Genomic DNA, 10,215 nt, shown 5'->3' on the forward strand with positions numbered 1-10,215 from the left:
CATGAAATGAGTTCCACTTAATCAACTTTGCAATTATAGAAGAATATGATTATTGAGACAATTTTGTGTTTTGAAGAAAAATTACATCAGCACCACCTGCATCAAGTTAGATTAGAGAGCAGATCTTTTGTCTAACATTTCATGAAAGGTACCTCATTCTTCTAAGGAGTGCCTTTTGCACTCCTTTTCCTTTTGCTATCTATCAAATTTTTATCCGGAGTAGCTTGAATACCAAGGTCAATTTTCTCCTTAATCTTTTAAGCATTAGGTTTTCTTTGTTGTCTCTTACAAGTAGACACTTGAATTGAATCAGGCATGGGAGTTTGATGTGGAGAATAGCTTTGCAAAGGATCAAAATTCTTCTTAGAGTCCTTATTCACAAAATATGACTTACCAATAGGCACCTTATGCACAACCAAGTCAAAATTAGTTAAATCCTTATAGAAATTATCAACTATTATAGGACTGTAATGAATAAAAGGAAACATTATTGGGGTTACATGGATTAGTAACTATCACTATTCCCTTAAATAATAATGAACACTGTTGTATACACATAGCCAAAACTAAACAAAATTGTTGTTTCAAATGTTGTTATAGGGACACTAGCTAAATAGCCTAATATTTGCACAAAAAAAGTGGGTAAAGTAAGACAAACCTTTAATTGATGAGAAAAATAAGAAATCTAAGGAGGAGATGGCTTTAGTGCAACCAATTATATTACCAAGTACAAGATCAATCACATTACAAGACAAGAAAAAGATGAAAAGGAGTAGAAGAAATCAGGTAATATTAGATGAAGCTATCATACTTTCAATCTATGATCATACAAAATTGGATTCTGATGCTATGATAAATTATGGAGAATTGTGAAGGGGAAAGATGAAAAAGAGAAAGATAGGAAGTGAAGTACAAACAAGTATTATAAGATGTAAAGGACATCTTATTACAAATTGCTCTAGATGCACCAGCCAATGACAAACCTCCAATGATTGATCAATTAAGTTTACTTGTAAAATAGGTAAATGCAGCTGATGTTGATGTTAATGAAAATCTAATACAATTAGAAGAGAAAAGAATAGAGAAGAAGATTATGGAGAAACTAAATGAGTCCATTACTGCTCAACAATTTGAACTTGGTGGTATTACAACCAAGCTAGAAAATATTCTTAAGGAGATAATCCACCTACTCCAATAGTTATGTGATGTACTACATTTGACACAATATATTTTAAAGAAAGTTGAAAAATATTGATGAGGATTTAAAGAATAGTGTTTCTAAGTTAACTAAGGTACCTTAGTTAATCTAGGTTGATTTAAGTAAAGACAACCAAACAAGATGAGAAGACAAAGTCTTGAATTTCAAGAACTCTTGATAACTTACTTGGAACTCATATAAAAGAATGTTAATAACGTTAGAAAAATTATTCTTACTCCTAAAATGTCTATTATTTAACATGTGATTGAACTTTGAATGGAGATACATCCACAACACTTGGCATTGGATGGCCACTTGGTAAATATTAAGTCTATCTCTCTAATATTTGTAGACCACTATTTTGTTGGATAGAGTAATTTCAAACTACTAATTTCTTTAATGGAGTTCCTAATAAATCTCAAGGTTCTCATTTAGGTGACCAATTGCCAGGAGGTCCACGAATATTGCCTGATAAAGTCTATTGCCAATCAATATTGTATCAAAAATTCAAACTAATTAGGTATTGAATTAAACTTGATAAACAAATGATAGAGAAGGAAAACTTTAAACATGAACAAGATCATAAATCATATGATGATGACATATTGCAAATGATTAACTTATGCTTAAACAATGATAAAGTTTATTGTTAATCAATATTATACCAAAGTTTTGACCAGATTAGGTATTGAATTTAATTGCATACATGCACATATCTAATTTAATGTCATAAACGAACATATCTAATTTGATGTCATACATGAACAAACATATCATATATTAATCAATAATGTCATAAGTCAAATAATGTCATACATCAAATATAGAATGTCATATACATCAAATGTGAATTGAATATGTCCACTGATGCCTATATATATATACATGTCTAGATCAACTGCATCTTTTCCTTCCCACAAGGGGATAGAAACAAGTCTCTCGATGTCCTTTTCCGTCGTGTGGAGGGAGATAGTGGAGATGACGGGGCCCTCCTGACATGCTCACTCGACCTCTTGTTGAGGCTCTTCTCTAGCTCCAACTGATACAAAGAGAGTAGATATGAATCAATATTTATTATATGTTGAAATCAAATATATGTACACACAAAATCAATTATTTTCTTACCACCAACAAATAGTCACTCTGTAAGTTCACCTCAAATGCTCGTGGACGATCAGGCATGACGAGACCCTACAACAATTCAATAAATATAATCACTTATAAATAGACATATCACCAACAAAAATATTGTACCCAAGTAAATATCACCAAAGTCATCTTATACCCACCAATTCCAACCCAAGTTTTGATTGTGGGTCCAAGATATTCAGAGTGTGTGAAATTTGATCTAACAACTTATTTTTGGGTTTAGAGAGAAAATACATGTCATAAATGGTAAGATAAGGTCCAATAAATGAAAGGAATTATTTGATTGAAGTTGAAATAGAGAAGCACACTTATAGATAAGCGTAACCTTGAGTTTTTAAAGAAAATGAATCAATATAGGACTTAAATAATAATTTGAAGGTCCAATGAGTGTTAGGAGAGTTTGAAATCAATGTAGGAACCCATAATGTATATTAAAATGGGGCTAAAATTAATACCAAATAAGTGTTCTTACTTTTTCAAATGATACATGTAGTCCCCACTTTATTGGAAGCATGTGTCCACCTCATGCACACAATAAAGTAGAAGAAAAAAAGAGAAAGAGGTAAAGATTTTGGGAAAACTACAAGGAGATTAAATATCACCAAGCTGAATGAAAAAAGGTCCCAAACCAATAATATTAACTATTACATTCATTTGCAAGGATACATAAAAGAACAAAAAAATCCTAAAGCTTACTAAGATTCCAAGTCAACTAGTTGAAGAGACCTCACTCCAGAAAATGTCTCAATCTCAAGCATCATGTTGAAAAAGCTATAGCAAAAGCTCAAGTGGTCACTTGAGAAAAGAAAAAGAAAAAATAAAAGATAAGAAAATACTCAATGATTTATCCCACTAGCATAGCTATAAGAGTATGAAAAGAAGAGAGAAGGGCAATGAATCCAAAAGTCTAGTAAGTTATCTTATCCAAGTTTATTTTGTATGAGAGGAGGAGGAGGATGAGAATGAAAGAATGTAGAATTTTTTTATGCTAGTTCCATTCATCCCAAAGAAATAGTGAAGGATAGTTGATGGTGTTGATTCCAAAAACTATAGTTTCTTTGAATCCTAAGGATATGCCTAGTTCTATTATCAAGTTCAACATTTGACTTTGGCCTATGAATAATATTAATTTAAAACACAAATTCTCTTGCACTTATGACTCTACTAGACCAAGGTAAGTATATCTAATCACCAATTATATCTTTAAACTTGACTATTATTTATAGAAAACATATAACTTCCATCTTGTAGGTCCTACTCCTACTTGCAATAAACTTGGAATACAACTAATCTTCTATTCCTATCTTTACTTTTAATTTCATTATCTCCTACTCTTAGTCCTCATACCTTTATTTGATTTTCCTACTTCTTCTCTACTTCTAGCTTCAATATGTGCTCCTAGTTCTTCTTTATCTAATTCTTTCACTACCACTTCTACCTTCACTCCTAGTTTTTGAATTAAAAGTAGCCAAAACTAGGGGGATGACCCTTTAACAAAAAATTGACCTACTATCAATAGATAACCATTAAACAAAACTACCCCTTACCACTTAGTAAAACAAAAACAAGGTTTCAATCCATAATTAAAAGAGTATCAGTAGGCCTAACATACATACTACTTGTGTAAAAACCATAAAAGCTATAGTAATATATTAAAAAAGGTTGAAATTAGAAATTTTGAGATTAACTATTATAAACAACAACTAAAATGAAGAAAATTCTTTCATACCTCCATCAGTGGCTGTGAGCTAGCCACAGCTGTGGCCACTCCACTATCAATAGACTGTCATAGATGAGGAGGTGTATCTGACATCATGAGTTGCATGTCATACAATACACATTACATCTAACATGAAACATAAAATAAATATAATCAAATGAATTAAATTAACATGAAACAACTGTACCTGTGTGAAGCTCATATGATGTCTATGCTCCGAGTCTATGGTAAAGGTTGAAGGTCTTGTGGATAATTGATGCACATGCATAATTTTTTTTGTCAATCCTTAATATGATTACGTAATAAATATATGTATTAATTAAAATGATTAAATCGATACATACCTCAGGACTCGTGGAAGGGACAAAAAATGTGCCTCGAAGATTGTTGCTAGGCCCAGCAATACTCTGACCCTAAATTTTGAACAATGTCAATAGATGCTAATTAATTAATCATTCACTATACATATGAAATGTGATCAAATTAGTAAATTATAATTGTAATTTACCTGTGTGTCAATGCCAAATGTGTCATTCAGGAACTGATCAGTGACAAGCCCATCATCCGCACCATCCCTAGCATGAGTGCCAAATGTGCATAGGGATTCACATGAAGTGCACATGTGACCATGATACACAGAAGGCTCACCCTCAACTAATGGGCTCGTGGAATGGATGAGGGTCTACGTCAAAGCATTAATGGTCCCTAGAGTGTTGGCCTCTACATTTTCCTTCACAACTGAAGGAATAGTCACATGCTTGCACTGTGGCTTGACCATAGGTGCCCTAACTACATTAGGGTCACGATGTGCTCCCGGCCTCTCAAATGATGACCCCCCACCTCTACCTTGGGAGTCTAATATATCAAAATAATTGGGGATCTCCCCAAGGACAAACTCACAATATAATTTCTTCAAAAAATACATGGGGACCTCATGATTGTTGCAAGGAGGGGCATCAAAAACCATCCACCATCTATCCCAAAAATTATTTCTAATAGCGTCATGTATGCACCAATGGATGGGAATCATTTAGTACCCTCTCTAATAGTATTTTGCTCATCGAGTTTTCTAAATAATGCACATATACTACCTTTTGGTATTTTATTTTTTTTAACATCTTCATATGACAATTTATTTGCATAAAATATTTTTGTTCATCCCTCTTAACCCACCAAATATCTAACTGACTACTAATTGAGGCTATTTGGGTTTTAATGGATTCGAGGAATGATGCCAATTGAGCCCTCATTGGATTGGTTTGTCCAGATTCTTTCAACCAAGCAATGAGTCTTTCTAATTCAATTTTGCCTCTCACTATTTCATTTATTATATTTTCTTGTGTGCCTGGTGGAGGTCTTGCAATTGGTTCGGGTTGTGGAATTTGTTTTTCTTCTTGAGGAGGGTTTTGGTTTTGAGGTTCTTGAGGGTTTTGACGTTCTTGTGGATTTTTCAGTTGATTATGGACATTTCCTGATAAAAAATCAATTGAAATCCAAATAAATAAACAAATCTAAATGAAATTTGTAAAAACCCTACAAAACAATATAAAAAACCTACAAAACAATATGAAAAACATATCAAACAATGCAAAGTTAGGTTTATATCACTTACGGCATCACCGTGGGTGCACTTGTGGTCTTGGATTTTGTCAACGAGGAGGCATTTTGGCAAATGGTGGTGGAAATGTTAAGTTTTCAACTCACGCACACACTGCTCATTTTAGGAGTAGAACAAAATACTGATGAAAATGATTGGCTGCGGGTCTGCAACCCATCATATATACTTTTTTTGTTTTGGTAATAGCACGTATGCACTATAGTGCACATGCACTATTTAAAATAGGAAAAAAAAACCACTTGTCACCTTTTTGCAACCGCAACTCGGTGCATATGCCCTATTGTTATTCCAAAATATCATATAGTGTTTTGTTGTTGTCATTGGATGGTAGAAGCACAAAATTGATGGGCATCAAGTTCAATACTAGAATATATGCAATACTTGTATTTTGAGGAATCATGATAGGTGCCTAATTAAGGAAGCCTTGAAAGGCTAAGGACATGGAACAAATAATAAATTTAATCTACTTGAGAACTTCTCTTAGGTCTCCAAATATGTGTTCATTGCAAGATAACAAGGGTTCAAGTTTAGAAGTGCTCAAGGTTTACAAACTTTTGGGAATTGTTTCACAATTGGTTAGGAGACACTCTTAAGTACTCATCTTCATCATTCAACATTAAGAGATATCTCATTAATGGGTGTAGTGATATCATCCACATTCCTATGGAACATATTACAGGACTCAAGATCAAAGGAACCAAAGTCTACAAGTTCATCTCATCAGAATGTTATATATAGGGCACAAGGTTATGGTACTTGTATCCAAAGAAATGAAAGAACATGTCTAAATAATGCCAAATAGTAAGAAATTGATCATTTAAACATTTTATGAAGTAAAATATAAGCATGACATTAGTTTTGAGATTAATAGATCAAGTTATGCAACTATTCCATAATTTCAACAAGATACCTATTATGTGAATGCATAAGACTTATCAATGTAGGTCAAGGCATACAAATCAAATCTAGACATCTAAATCATAACGAAAATGTTAAGAGTTTAATTCACCAAAATGTAATGAAAGAAAATGACTTTGGCAGAATGAAATGGGTATGGGATAAGTATTCTTTAAGAGCATTAAAGAAGAAAATGTCACATCCCAAATTTCAACTTTTTCTCTCCATTACATTTAAAGGAAGGGGAGAAGTACCTACTACATTAAAGATGGACTAAAGAGCTAAATAATTTTCCCTCTTTGTCCTTATTTGTTGTAGCAGGGTTGATTTTTTAAATTTGGGATGAGAAAAAGAAGTGACTTAGATGCAAGGAGGAAAAATCTAAGTTTGAAGGCATCAAATAAACTAATATAACAATTCTAGAATCAAATTTGAGAAACAAACCGAGACACTTGCATATACCAGAAGTTGAATCCAAATTTATTTGATAAGGGTGACTCGGATAAGGAAAAATAGACTTGCATCTATAGATGAAAGCTTCCATTGTTCTACCAAAGAGTGATGCTATGACCCATACTTGGAGATAAAGAGTTAGATATTCTAGGTCAGAATATAAAGTGTTGTTACCTATCACCTATATAGAAAATGAGAAAAATATTGGGAGAAAGTGGGTTTTCCTTAGTCAAACCCCCATTTAGAAATTAACCTTGAATTGAAATGATATCTCATGAAGGAAAGGACCATATTGTTAGTAAAAGAGGCTTGATAAATGTTATAGATTCACAAACACTAGCTAACTCATGAAAATGTTTGAAAGTTGTCTTGGCCTTAGGTCTAGGATAGGAAGAACATGAATACCTTCATACATTCTAAGATCTAGACATTACTCCATATCTTCAATGTTTGATTCTTGAATTGACTTGATTTTCTCCTTGGATTGCTTAATTTTCTTGAGTTCTTGTCTGTTTTTCTTTAGATCTATTTTCATGATATGGATCTCAAAATGAGGAAGGTAAGTGTGTACCTATACCTCCCCAAGCCATTTCAAGGTTCTAGAGTTTACTTAGGATGAATTTGAATTTATAATTGTGCTTAAAATAATGATACTAAACTCCAACTCAAATTTTGGTCCAAGCTAGTATGCCAAGGGAAAATTTTGATGACAAGATCACAAATTTTATAACTCTATTTGCCTACATCACCCTTGTTATGGAAAAAATGATTCAATTTTTTCTTTAGGATTAATCTTATTTCAAAAATGTGTTCCAAATCAGGGTTCTTTGGGCACCAAACTAAGGCTTTACTGAGAACCAAAATTATAGGTAATTATAATTTAGGATGTTACACCTACTTGATTACTAATTGTTGAATACAACTTAATTGTCATCATATACTAATTTCAAGACTTAGTTTTATGGTACAAATCCTGACACAATGCGAACCCCTTATAACAATCTATTTTCAATGGACTAGAGTACCCAATAGCTCATTCTCTTTGAAAGGAAAAATTCAAACATGTGTGAGTATTGGCCTTTGTTATTCATGATCTTATATCAATATTTTTTGTTTGACTAAACCGATTGTTAGTCATGTAGTAGAGAAAATTTGATTGTACAAGATGAAATAATATTCTTTTGAGAGCCATTTTTGCAATGCACATTCAAATATCCCCAACTAGTTAAAAAAATCAAATTATCTAATTATCAATAAAGAAAATGTATGCTTTAATTATAGAAATGGAAATGGCTAAAGATGGTAAGTTATTGGTCTAGATTTGAGTGTCTTTGTCAAGGATACCAACATGGTGCATGACTATTTGCAAAGCATGTTGGAGTTTCATATGAAATAAAATGTAAAAGACTTTAAATTTGGCAAAACTATGAATCTAGCTTAAGATAACATGTGAAACCCAAATGTCAAAAATGTAATAAAATATATTAAATAATAGACATGGCTATTAATGAAATAAAGAAAACATTTAAGAAACCTCATGTATTTAAATTCTTCCTATAAACCTGCACACATACAATAGAGGAAAAATGTCTTGGGCTATTTGGAGACTCATCTCAATCAATTCCACATTTTGGTGTTTCTAGCTCCACTACAAGTAGACGGATATGTATATCAAAAATGGTAAATGGATAAATGATTTTGTATATAGGGGATATGATAAAACCCAATATGTTTAGAGATGCAAGAGAGATAGAAGGATATTACTAAATATGATTCAGAAATCCAAGAGATATGCATACACTATTGCATAAATTCATAGTGTTGTAGAAAAAAAGAGACTATTGTAGGAAGAAAGAGAGAGAGAGGACAAGAGAAATTTGTGAAAGCCAAGAAGATGATAGAGATATTATGTATATTTTCAAAGAATTTTAATGGGGTGAAGATAGGAATTTTAAAAAGAGAATAGGGGAAAAGAGGCTTTCAAAATGTTTTATGGTTGTTTTTAAGTCATTTGAACTAGCCTGAGAAGGAAACAAGTGTTGAAACACATAAAAATATTATTTAAACATTAAGATGTCATGGGATGTATGTGTGGCAGCCAAAGATAAATGACACTAGATGTGGTGGGATACAAGAGAGAAGATTCATTAATGTCAAAGAAATGTTGAAAGATAGTTGTTGAAAAGAACCTTGAGAGGATCTTGAGAGGGAAATGGTTGATGTAAGGGGAAAAAATGAACCTATACAAATTCTATGGGAACTAATACTAAAGTGGATATAAGAATGTAGGTAAAGTTGCAAAAGGGGTATGCAGTTTTTAACTCTATAGGCTTATATTTTAAAAAACTTGTGAGGTCTATATAAAGCACATCTTGCCTCATTCATAAGCTCTAACATAATCAGTTTTTCTAATGATATCATGAAAGTACTTCAAATATGAGTATTCAACATATGAGATATGAAACCACTCTTGATTCACATAATAATTTTTTTTGTCTTTATTTATTATTATTTCATAGTAGTAAGACTTGTAGGACTTGTTCAAAGATAATTGTATCACCACCTTTACATGAAAATTTATGATAAGGGTTTCATATCTAAGGTACATAATCATTTCATTTTAGTATTTCAATTCTTCTTTAGCTTCTATTCTCCCTAGGACAATCTCTCTATTATAGAGGTGGGGACACAAACACATGGTTTTGACTTGGGAAAACCCCTCCACATCGTAAACATTCTTCCCCATTTTTATGTGTGTAGGACCTGATTTAAAAATAGAGTGTTACAGGAACTTGCAAAGAAGACAATAATAAACATTCCCAAATTTTGAACATGTGAAAACCCCTATTCTAGAGCATCTTTCAAAATGTTGTGACTATTCTATTGAATTTGATATTGATGGACCTACATGGCCTCTCAACAATAAATCTACTCCTTTCTATTATAATAATACCATTAAATAAGAGTGCCCAACACACCATTTTATTACTTTCTAAGAAAATTTTTCCCCAAGTTTTGGTGTCCTCATTCTAGATCTAGCTTATTGTGTTAGTTTTGTTTATGTAATTAACTTTTGTTATTCAAATATCATTGTTCTATCATCAAACATAGATCTCAAACATATGTTACATAGCCCCAAATCTATTATGACAAATGAACATAAACCCAAGTGTTTAACTC

The sequence above is a fragment of the Cupressus sempervirens genome, chromosome 8 (genome assembly GCF_028749045.1).
Source record: "Cupressus sempervirens isolate cs-2001-9-10 chromosome 8, ASM2874904v1, whole genome shotgun sequence".
In the NCBI taxonomy this organism is placed as follows: domain Eukaryota; kingdom Viridiplantae; phylum Streptophyta; class Pinopsida; order Cupressales; family Cupressaceae; genus Cupressus; species Cupressus sempervirens.